This window comes from Capsella rubella, unplaced genomic scaffold (assembly GCF_000375325.1).
Source record: "Capsella rubella cultivar Monte Gargano unplaced genomic scaffold, Caprub1_0 scaffold_7, whole genome shotgun sequence".
Lineage (NCBI taxonomy): Eukaryota > Viridiplantae > Streptophyta > Magnoliopsida > Brassicales > Brassicaceae > Capsella > Capsella rubella.
Genome location: NW_006238917.1, coordinates 10,206,041 through 10,218,760, shown reverse-complemented (window position 1 = coordinate 10,218,760; position 12,720 = coordinate 10,206,041). Strand labels below are relative to the sequence as shown.

Here is a 12,720-nt window from a genome sequence, read left to right as displayed (position 1 = left end):
ATAGATACTAATCATAAAGTTCAAAATCTCAAATCTCAATCATTTCCAAAACTAATATTATGGAAATAATTCAAACCCGATTTTCAGCATATTTAATTTCAGAATGTGTCGACAAAAAATAGTATTAAAAACAAACAACATAAAGAAACCATGATAGATTCAGATTTTTTTTTTTTTTTTGGTTCTATTAACCGAAAATGATAAAATCAACATTACATATAATTAGTACATACTTCTTTTTGTCAACAAATAATTAGTAAATAATATAACTACTAGATGGAGACAATAAAACTGAGGAAACAAAAATGTGGATATATGGATAATTAAATTCAGCTTCAACTTTCAAATATAACATAACTGGTATGATACAGAAACATGAAATTTAATAGCTTAATTTAATTTCAACTTTCCTTTTTGTTGCAAATATTAGGATATGAAATAACAGTTACAAAAAATGTATAAAATAGAAAATTAAAACCATTATCTAAACTATTCCTAATAAAAATTCAGGAGGAAAATTTGGAGTAACGAGAATTTTGGGAAACATAAATTCAAGCAGGAGAGATGTGGACCTGCTTTTTTATTAATATAGACTACATGAGATAACAGTAATTCGGAAAATAAAAATAATTATTTAAATTATTCTCAATAAAATAAGAGACAAAAATTTAGGATAACGTGAATTCAAGCAAAACATATACGGACATACCATTTACTAATGTAGATTATGTATAATGGATCTTTTATGGGTTAAATTATTTTAATCTGTTGTGAAGCATGCATAGCGGATGGGAAGTTTTTTTTAGGAAATATATTTAGGTTATCTAGCAAGGGAAGTTTTTTTGTTTTCATCCGGTTTGATAGTTCACAGGTTTAACGGAAATTAAGATGATTACTAATCTGATTCACATTCAACTTGGATTCGCTATCCTGTCGATCCAAAGTTTATTGTGAAACGATTCTTATTTCAAGCATTCATAAACTTAATAAAAACAGACCAATGTATGTTTATGTTACAAATGTTATACGAAATAAATTAACCTACAAATAAGTCTCAATCATTGACCTGTTTTAATTTGTTGGACTAAAATCCACTATCTCAAATGGATAAATTATTATTAAAACCATGGTTATAAGATGGAAAAACATGACACATCTAGGAAAGAACGAGACGAGACGGGTTCCTGTCCCAAAATAAACAAACCACATTTTCTTTACTTTTTTAATGTAGTTGATAACAAAACCAAATCCTATTTTTTTGGTCTAAACTGAATTAATAACAAATAAATATTAAACTGGTATGAATTCAGATTATGAATTTGAATAATATTCCTAATATAATTACATTTATAAACATAACACCACATGTAATATGTTGCAAACATGATATCAAACTTAGTTTTGAAAATCAATCCCGCATGTACGTGCGGGTCCAAATCTAGTATTCTTTATACTATAAAACACAAATCATCTATCCAATAAAATGTTGACACATATATTAAAGCACTAACACTACAAGAAAACAGTCTATTTCTGAGGGACGAAATCATCAATAATCCCTCGGAAACGGCTCTTTCTAACGGATTTCCGACAAAAAAATGTCCTCGGAAATCGCTCGTCGGAAATAAAATGTCCTCGGAAAATCGTCGGAAATTTCCGAAGGATTTCCAAGGGTCAGCTATTTCCGAGGGCTTTCCAAGGAAGCTTAATTTCCGAAGGATTTCCAAGGACGCAAAATTTCCAACGGATTTCCGAGGCAATATTTCCGAGGGATTTCCCAGAGGTAATATTTCCGAGGGATTTCCGAGAGGTGTTGTTTCTGAGAACTTTCTGAGGACATGCTTTTCCGAGGAATTTCCGGCGACGACGGATATTTCGAACCAAATTAAAAATTTGTAATTATAATTACCAAAATATAAATTATACACTATTAATAAAATAACAAAATTCCAAAAATAAGATATCCAAATACAAATTATCCAAATAAATTAAAATTACCAAAAAATTAAAATAGTTTTGAAAAACAAAAAACAAAATACTTTTAGGGAGGCGGGAATTGTCTCGGTGAATTGCTCCGTAATCTTGGATTTTTTTGCTTCAATTCTTCGACCGCTTCATCTTTTTCTTTTATAATCCGGTTAAGATCTTTAAGTTGTTGAACAAGTTCATTATCTCGAGGAAATGCCGAAGAGATACTCCCGTCTTATGACACAAGAATTCTTATACCGGGTTTCCGACCTTAGATTAAAGGAATTTACTAAACAAATTAAAAAAAACTTATAATTTATTATTTGAAATAAATAATTATATAAAGCTAAAGGATATTAAAATATACCTCAATACACAAACGGTTGATTTCTTCTTCCGGGTGGAATCTCCGAAGATGTTTTCGGCCCGGTTGATAACTAAAGGAAAAGTTGTGATAAACTTATACATATATTATGAGAGTAAAATAAGTTAACAAAGTAATATATCATTAAGGAAATTATTTTTTTAGTAGTTAGGTTTACAAATAGTTTATTATGTACACATATATTATAGGAAAACAATTGATGTATCACATTTATTAAAAAATTTGTTTAGTTGTAATCTAACTTTTTATTTTCAGTTATTTTTTAAAACCAACATAATGCTAAAAAATTTAAAACCAAAATCCAATCAAAATGTTTAAAACTATTATCAGAATAATTACAAAATATAAGTTTCTAATTCACTAATTCCAATTAAAATCACAAAACTTATTCCATATCAAAATCTTAATCTTAATTCAAATCCATATCTAACCAAATCCAATCAAGATCTAATTCTATGGATTCCATACCCTAATTCTAACAAGATAGTAACACTAACAACTAGAATCACAAATCAAAATCATTAGAAAATATTAAACTTACATTATTTTGAGATTTTGGATGAGAAGAAGAAGATGGTGACTTGGGAAGAGATGGCCGACGGGAAGGACGGCGACGGAGACACGGCCGGCGACTGGAACGACCGGCAAAGCATAGGAACGACGACGACGGAGAGTTGTTGTAAAACTGGAGCGGCTGAGAAAAGATTGTGTGTTCATGTATAAATATAAATGTTTCCAAGGGAATATTTCGTCGGAAATCCCTTGGAAAGTTTTAGGGCTTTGCCGCGAAAATGAAAAATAGGCGGGTAATAATTAATTTCGCACTGAAATCCGTCAGAAATTCACAAACCCTCGAAAAACCGTCGGAAATTCACTACATGTATAATTGGCCGGTCGAGCGTCTATAATTAAACAAAAAAAAAACCAAAAACCATCGGAAATTCCTTGGTTATTTCCGACGGATTTCCCAGGGAAATCAAAATTTCTGAGGACTTTCCGACGACCCTTTTTTAACAAAGTAACAATTTTGTAGATTTAATGTATCTAAAAGTTGTTTAATGCTATACAAAGACATATTTCTGTTAACACAATTACATTTATATCATATTAGATCAAAAACTACATAACTTCTATAAATATAAATTTTTTACTAAATGTCAACTATATATTATCAATATCATCTCACTAACACTTAAGTGTAAATAATGTGATTTTTCAAGTTTTGTATTTTTTTGCCCTATGATACTTTATTATCTAATTTTATTGACAAATATGGCTTCTTATAGTTTCAAACATTACATGAGATGCATCAAAAGTCCAAAATTTTATAAAAAATCTAACATCCCTTGGAAAGTTCTTGGAAATTTTCGAGGAATTTCCGAGGACAACCAAAGTTCCTCGGAAATCCGTCGGAAATTTCCGAGGATTTTCTGAGGAGTTTAGTTTTTTTTTTAAATCTGACCATATTCATGCACCCTCGGGCAGCATTCGAAAAAAATATTGACGGATTTCTGAGGACTTATTTTTCCCCTAGGAAATCCGTCGAAAATTTTGAAATTTTTCCGAGAAAATTTCGACGAACGTTTTCCTCTCGAAAATTATCGAGGGATTTCCGAGAACCGTTTTTTCATCAGAAATCACTTGAAAGTTTGTCTGAAATCTCTTGGAAAACCGTGACAACCAAAGTTCCTCGGAAATCCGTCGGAAATTTCCGAGGATTTTCTGAGGAGTTTAGTTTTTATTTTTAAATCAAAATCAAAATTTAGACGAGAGGTTGAAAACAAAAATATAAGCATGATCCTAGATTTTCTCTAACTAACGCTATGATTTCAAACTATATATTATTCCAACTTCCACTTCCACGTTCTTCTTTAATCTCAAGTTTTGAAATTGGAGGAACAAAAAAATACCGATCGCATCACGATGATAAAGAGAGCAGTGACAATCTTGAGTCTAGCCAGATGAAAAGTGAGTACCGAGATCAATTACCTACAGGGTTTGCTTAGAGAAAGGTCGTTGAGTCATCAATAGATTTCTCAATGATTTTTAAAACGAAGACGTTGACACATCCTTTGGAGATCTCCAATGGTTTGAAAACGCTCTTCTACTACAAATTCCTCAAGCACATTCAAGTACGTCTTCAATTTTCTAAGTGAAGATAATGTTGTGTATCTTCATCCCTCCATTTTTATATAAGTACTGAATTGTTTTACATTCACCTATGAAAATCCTACTGAAGACCATAATCATGATCCTCATGAAGTTCTTTTTTAATATCTATGATGATTTAGGTGAGCGACATCAGAGATTAGAGAGAGTGGAAGTAATTCAGTCAAATGCAAGGCAATCACTAATTCTTTTATATATCACTTTCTTTTCTGAAATATTTAAAGCAGTTTTTTCGAATTTTATCCACATTTTACCCTCATTTTATCTCCCTCTTTGCTTTTTAGGAAGAATGACACAAAATTCAATGTCAAACACCAACGACCAAAGACATGTTCTGTTCTCATAACAACATGAAAATGTATAACCGCTGTCCTTATCTGATGTGTACCACATCTATTATAACATTTATGAAGTACAATTTTGTGACCACCTATGATTTTAATTTTTTTCCATTGAATACCCTCCACATTTTGTTAATCAAAGTTATCTCACTAAGGTTAATGGTGTAATTAGTGAAGTCGGGTCGGTTTGTTTTTATAATATACTATCCGATTGCAAAAATCGGATCCTACATTGATGCTACAGTTTATTACAAACGGAACATTAATTCCATCCCTATATTAGTAAAAGAGAAATACAAAATAGAATACGGGTCGGGTCAAAATTAAAAAATTAACTCGATTTTAACAATTGTATGCTTCAAAATTGGATATTAAATTGGGTTTGGATACATAAATCAGATACTTTCCATATCTAATTTAAGTATTATATTATTTCCAAAACTAATTTTATGATTTCCTAATATTTCTCTAACTAATTTAATATAATCTATTAAAAAAATATTTTCTTCTTTCACTTTTATTTGATCTTATTTTTAATTTATGATATTATACTATATAATATAAATATTTAATAAAAATTTAACTTTTTTTTTGAATATGTTGCAATTTGAATTTTTCAAAACGAACATATAATACTCAACCACAGTCCATTAAATATTTTGGAAAATGGTTTAAAATCATTATGTATATAAGTATAACCAGTATTAAAACCATTGTTACATAAGCATATTTAAAATTTCAGTAAGTTTCAAAATATTATAATTAAAAGGTTCAAATATATAAAAAAATTAGAATTTAAATATTGAAAATATTTTTTTGGAGACATATTTTTATTGATAAAATATATTATATATCAAACTATGTAAAATTTAGATAGTTCACGGGTTGTTTGTTAAAATCACAATAATAATGCTAAAGTGCGTTATGAATATATTTTTTTACGAAATGAATTTTGTTACGGGTTGGTCCTTCAAAAAATATATTGTAAATATGTAAGTTTTACGTATATTCCTACTTCTGCTACAAAAATGGTCAAAATGAATAATTTATTGACAAATATTATTTCGTGCTATTAAATTTTCACCGTGTTTTAATTGTATCAAAACTCAATATATGATTATTTACTCGCTTTTCCTTTATTATTTTATTTAAACTTATTATACAAATATATGATTCACCGTAATCGATTGCACTGCAATAAAATTAAAATGTAACATATTTTAATCCGTTAAAATTTATATATATATGTAATTATTTCCCCTGCGCTGTAGCGCGGATCCGAATCTAGTACAACCATAATTACAATCGCATCTATCACTAACAAAGTTCCCAAACAATAGCAAAATCTTAACTTCATTCCAAAATTAAAAGTTTAACCTCCTTAACATAAAACATTTAATATTTTCGATTGATATTTTTCTCCCAAAGATACGCCACTATAAAATTCTTAATTTTCTATTATTTAGTATCAACATTAACTACCAACAAGTATATATACGGAATATGCCTTCCTGTATTGTATCATTACTAGATTTTATCCTGTGGTGCACCACGGGCCTAGTATTTTATATGTATCTCGTATGAAAAGTTTAACCGTTATAGTTTATTTATACGTACGGTTTTATACAAAGTTTCTTTACATAAACTTTGATTGCCAACATGAACAATGTAACCTATGTGGTTTATATATTGAAAAATATGCTAGATGCGTACATGTGCTAGAGGAGGAGAGGAATATTTTTTTTTCCTTTTTGTTAAACGAAAACATACTTTTACCCCGTGCTACACCACTGGTCCATTTTCTTTCAAAATTTATATGTAATATTCGTGATTCTGAGTAATGAAATGAGAATTTTTGAGAAAAACCCCATTTGGTGTTTCCGTTTTCAAAAATACCCCTTTCTTCTATCAATTTTCAAAAATATCCCTTTTTATATATGAAAAAATATAAACTCTTATATAATCATTACTACTGGGAGACTAAATCCAAATATTTATAAAGTTCAAAAAGTTATAAACAGCATTTATAAGGTTTTTAAAAGGTTTACAAAGTTTTATAAGATTTTTAAAAGGTTTTTAAAATGTATTTATACGGTATTTATGAAATACATATATAAATTTATACACATATAAAGATAATTTGTGTCTATAAATATAAATATAAGCTTACACATATTTTTTTGATAAATTTCAAATTAGTGTTTTTTGATAAAATTAGAAAGAGCGTTATTTTTAAAAAATATTAGAAAAGAGGTATCTTTTAAATCCTCCCTAATAAAATGATTGAGTTTATAAAGTAATTAATATAAATGTTATAGTGTTATAATAAAAAAATTATAATATAGTTGTATTTGCTTTATGATCTTTCATATTTATAATAATAATATGTCCTACCATATAACCCCGTTCTATGATAGTTTAAACTTTTTATACGCATAATTGTATTTTATATAGATAATAATAATATGGTCTACCATATAACCCCGTTCTATGATTGTTTATTATATATTAGTTTAGTACTCGTCCGATGGACAGGTTATCTTTATTTAAAATTAAATTAAAATTTCTTAGAATTTATAAAAAAATAATTTCCAAATTTTTTTTAAAAAAATTAAGAGAAATTATTTTCATTTGGAAAGAGATTTTATTTGGTTTGAAGTATCAAATAAACGTGTGTATATATATATCTCCTAAAATTCTTTATTAAACGTTAATTATAAAAATCTAGTAATGTCAAATTCACAATCACCAAAACATTTGGGTGCTATTTGGGAGCTATTCACCACTACTCATAATATTGCTAAAATATTTTAAAAAATAACTTAGCAATTATCCTCTAAAATATGATTATACCATTTTATAAAAAAAATTATTTCTTAACTTTCAATTTTTCAAAAAATCATTCTCAGACTATAAAAATTAATTAATTATTATTTAATATGATGGTAAAGTTCTTTCAAATTAACATCAATCTAAAATATGATGTTAAATACAAATATAGTCATTTGTAAATAAATTCATATAAACAACGCACATAAACATAAAGATTCTAAAATAAATTATAGCATCGTTGAGGAAAACATTAAAAAATCTTTCAAATACAAATTATAAAAAACTACATATTTTCTTTAAAAATATTTTAAAATTACTATACTATTATTTATATTGAACTTTGTTATCTTTAAAAGTCATTTTAAAACCTTTCAAAAATTGAGTAAACCTTTTAAAACCATTGTAAATCATTTTATAACATTTATAAACACTTGTAAACCCCTCTTATTTTATTTCATAGAAGGCATAGCCTTTATATACAAAAGAGATTAACCTAAGTATTAACATAAATTACAGAATAATACTTAGACAATATATATTTACATATAACTACTCCTCACTCAATACCCCCGCAAGTTGGAGAGTGGAGATCGAATAAACCCAACTCGGACAGAAAATCATCAAACTCTTTACGACCAAGAGCCTTGGTAAGTATGTCAGCAAGTTGCACCCGGGTTGAAACGTATTGAGGAGCAATAACACCACGAACAATCTCATCACGAATAAAATGACAATCGGCTTCGATATGCTTCGTGCGTTCATGAATAGCCGATTGGTTATCACAATGAAGCGGGATCGGATATGAACAATCAACACCAAGAGATGTAAGTAACTCACGAAGCCAAAGCAATTCACACACGGTCTCGGACATATATAGCTCGATATTCGGATTCAGCCGACGAACGAGAAACAACATCCTGTTTCCGTGTCTTCCAAGAAACCGGAGAACCACCAAGCTGAATGAACCAAGCAGTAAGCGACCGACGTGTAAGTTGACAACCAGCATAGTCCGAATCACAACAAGCAGTAAGACGGAGATCAGTCCCAGCACGTAAGAGAATACCTTGGCCTGGATTATTTTTCAGAAACCGAACCACTCGAAGAGCAGCTTCCCAATGAGCATGTTTGGGATCATGCATGAACTAAGACAAAATATGGATAGCATAAGAGATATCAGGTCGGGTAACACTAAGGTAAATGAGACGACCAACTAACCGACGATAGCGGAACGGATCCGGAAGACTATCACCCGCAGCCAAAGCTAATTTATGGTCTTGTTCAAGAGGATGAGACGCCGGTTTAGACCCAAAAAGGCCAGTATCGGAGATGATATCAAGAGTGTACTTACGTTGACTCAAGTACATACCCGTAGGGTTTCGTGCAACCTCGATGCCTAAGAAATATTTTGTGATTCCAAGATCCTTCATATGAAAACAAGAGCTCAAATACGACTTGAAACCATTAATAACTTCCAATCAGCTGCCGGTAACAATAAGATCATCAACGTAGACAAGAACATGTAGACGGATATCCTCCTTCTCAAACGTGAACAGCGAATAATCTTTTACACAATGTTGAAATCCATACTCTTGTAAAGCAGTAGAGAGCTTGGAGAACCAACACCGAGGAGCCTGACGAAGACCATAAAGAGATTTATGTAAACGACACACTTGTGTCTTATCATCCGTGCGAAACCCCGAAGGGAAACGAATGTACACTTCTTCATCTAAATCACCATGTAAGAAGGCATTATGGACGTCCATTTGATGAACCTCCCAATCCCGAGACACAGCAACTTCAAGAAACGTCCGCACAGTAGACATCTTACACACCGGAGCAAACGTTTCCTTATAGTCTATTCCCTCAGTTTGATTGTTCCCAAGAACCACTAATCGAGCCTTATAACGCTCAAGTGTGCCATCCGAACGATATTTCAAAGTTAACACCCACTTACACGCCAATGCTTTCTTCCCTGGAGGTAAGGAACTAACTATCCAAGTGTCTTGTTCTTCTAAAGCGTCGTCCTCATCACGAACAGCGTTCCGCCAATTTTCATCTTCGAAAGCTTCAGAGTATGTTCGTGGAATGACACCAGCCGAGACCGCAGCAAGGAAGGCTTGATGGTGCTCGGAAAAATTATCACAAGTGACATAGGAGTCGATAGGGTACCAACTAGAATCAACAAAGTCACTATCGGACCCGTGATGTGTAATGTTCGTTACATAGTCACGGAGACGAGTAGAAGGAAACTTCTGCCTACAGCCACGACCCATAGGAGGTTCAACCTCATTAGTTAGCTCGGGAAGATCATCTTCATCAGAAATGCTAGTAGAATCATCCTCGTCAAGTGGAGAAAAAACCAACGGAGAAGGTGAACCAATCGCACGTGCACGGGAAGCGCTAGGTGGAGAAGATGAAGACGCTGGGGACAACGGTAATAACGGAGAAGCCAGGGAAGTCGTAGGTGACGACACAAGCTCAGGAGTCGCCTCGGTAGGGACAGGAGTAGACTCAACCGGGGATATGCTCTTTGTATCAACAATATCATCAAACGGTGTAGAAAAAGACAACAATGGCGAGGAAGAAGATGGAGTATCCGGGGACGAAGTAAGCGACGGCATAAATGGAAATTCAGTCTCGCAAAACACAACATCCCTAGAAGTAGAAACAACTCATGTTTCTAGATCATAGACACGCCAACCCTTTTTCCCAAATGGATAACCAAGAAAAACCGAACGATTACTCCAAGATACAAACTTACCACCGCCATGACGTTGGTTGTGTACATAACACAAACATCCAAAAACTCGTAAGTGATTCATAGGAGGAGAACGAGCATACAAGACCTCAAAAGGCATCTTGCCATTTAAAAGAGCTGTCGGAGTACGGTTGATCAAATATCCCGCCGTGAGAGCGCAATAACTCCAAAACTCTACGGGAAGATGAGACTGAAACCAAAGAGCACGAGCAACATTTAGTATATGATGATGTTTGCGTTCCACCCGACCATTCTGTCTCATGTAAAATCCCTTTTTCACGAAAAAATGTCGTAAGAAAAAGAAACTCCGAACCATTGTCACTACGAATTTTCTTGACTTGTTTGTCAAATTGTCGTTCCACCAAGGCAATAAAATTACGAAGAGTAGTCGAGAAAGAGAAGTAGTACGGTACGGTCCCCATAAATCACAATGAACCAGTTCAAAAACTTCAGAAGTTTTATTGCTACTCAAAGGAATAGATTCTCGTGTTTGCTTGGCACGAATACAAACGTCGCAAGACTTAAAATCAAAACTACTAACACTAGGATCAGATAAGTGTAGCATCTTCATTGCTTTAGAGGTCGGATGTCCCAAACGACGATGCCAAATATCACCAGTCAACACGTCCACAGTTTGAGCCATACACGCATCCGCGATACCCCGAAAGAAATAGAGTCCTTTTTGCTGTTCACCTGCCCCAATCAGCGTCATTGTGGTGCGGTCCTGGATTATACAAATTTTGTCAGAAATTTGAAAAATACAACCACGATCACTAGTTAGCTGAGAAACAGTGATGAGATGGCATTGTAATCCATCCACAAAGAAGACATTGAGCAACTGAAGATGAGACCTTAGAAACACTTTGCCTTGTTTAGTGGTAATAGTAAGACGACCATCCGGTAATTTGATATACATTGGAGCCATATCACACACATTAGTGAGAAACCCAATATCACCAGTCATGTGATTAGAAGCTCCCGTATCTAATATCCATGATTCAACAAAGAACTTATCCGAAAGACGATCTGTAGTATCGGACGAGCGACCGCTAAGCACAGCTCTCAAACGCTTCCATTCATCATCAGTGAGACCACTGAAACCAACACGATCACTCTCCGTAACCATGGAAGCCGCAACATGAACAGGAGCAGAAGCCGTGATTTGATTCACACGAGCTGGTTCCACACGAGAACCAGATGAAGACGATGAGGAAGAAGGTGCTCTTTGGTTTGAAACCTTAGACCGAGGTCTATCTCCCCACCATAACGGATACCCAATCTTCCTAAAACAATTCTCAGCCAAATGACCATTCCTCCCACAGCTATTACAAACCACAGAAGGATCTTTTAACTCAGACTGAGTACGAGTTTGAGACACCGTCTGTACCGCAAAACTCACACTATCGTTCCGTTCTTCAAAACCACGCACGGATCTTCGAGACTCCTCATCTTGAATCACAACTTGATAAGCTTCATCAAGTGAGGGAAGTGGATCACGGGATAACAAAGAGGACTTAACAGCACCAAAAATCGTCCCATCCAAACCCATCTAAAACTGATGAAGTTTGTCTTCCTCACATTCCCGTTCAATTTCTTCAACTGTTTTGGCCCTTTGAAAATCAGACAAGCTACTCCATAGCTTGGTGAGCTTCCCGTAGTATGCCTCAACAGCAATTCCCTTTTGTTGACAAGTAGCTAATTATGCTTTAAGCCTCTGAACCCGTTGACCATTTTTCACCGAGAAACGCTTCTTGATGTGTGTCCAGAGATCATGAGCTATCTCATGATGGGACAATGAACTGCTCAAATCAGGAGCCACCGTAAGTTTGATCCAAGAAACAACCATCGCATTATTTGTCCACCAATCTTCAATATCCTCTGAATCATCGTCTGGTTTGGGTATAATGCCATCCACAAACCCAAATTTCTTCCTTGCACGTAAGGCCAAGCGAATGTTCAAAGACCACTCATCATAATTCGGACCACGTAATGGAGGCTGGGAGATGATAGATCCAGGATTGTCTCCAGAAGAGAGGTCATACGGATCAATCCTTCTCCTTGTCGATGAAACACGTCCGATGCTCTTTACAACCGAAGAGTCATCTCCCAAACCAGTATGATCGGAAGCCATAGAAGAGTAGATCGATTAAGAATAGATCGAAGAGATGAATAAAAGTGAATCGATTAGAGATAAGAGAGTCAAGGATCGTAAATCTAAGAATTTAGATTAGCTCTGATACCATGTCAAGAAACCTAGATTTGTATAA

General features: G+C 33.3%; 1 long non-coding RNA gene across 1 annotated transcript; it reads right to left on the bottom strand.

Annotated features, from left to right (window-relative positions):
* Window positions 1–2,061: 2,061 nt before the first annotated feature.
* Window positions 2,062–3,035, bottom strand: LOC111829742. The gene is made up of 3 exons (XR_002833098.1): window positions 2,895–3,035; window positions 2,336–2,405; window positions 2,062–2,238 (listed from the first exon to the last, which is right to left on the bottom strand). It is a non-coding gene; the product is annotated as an uncharacterized LOC111829742 (long non-coding RNA).
* Window positions 3,036–12,720: the final 9,685 nt, after the last annotated feature.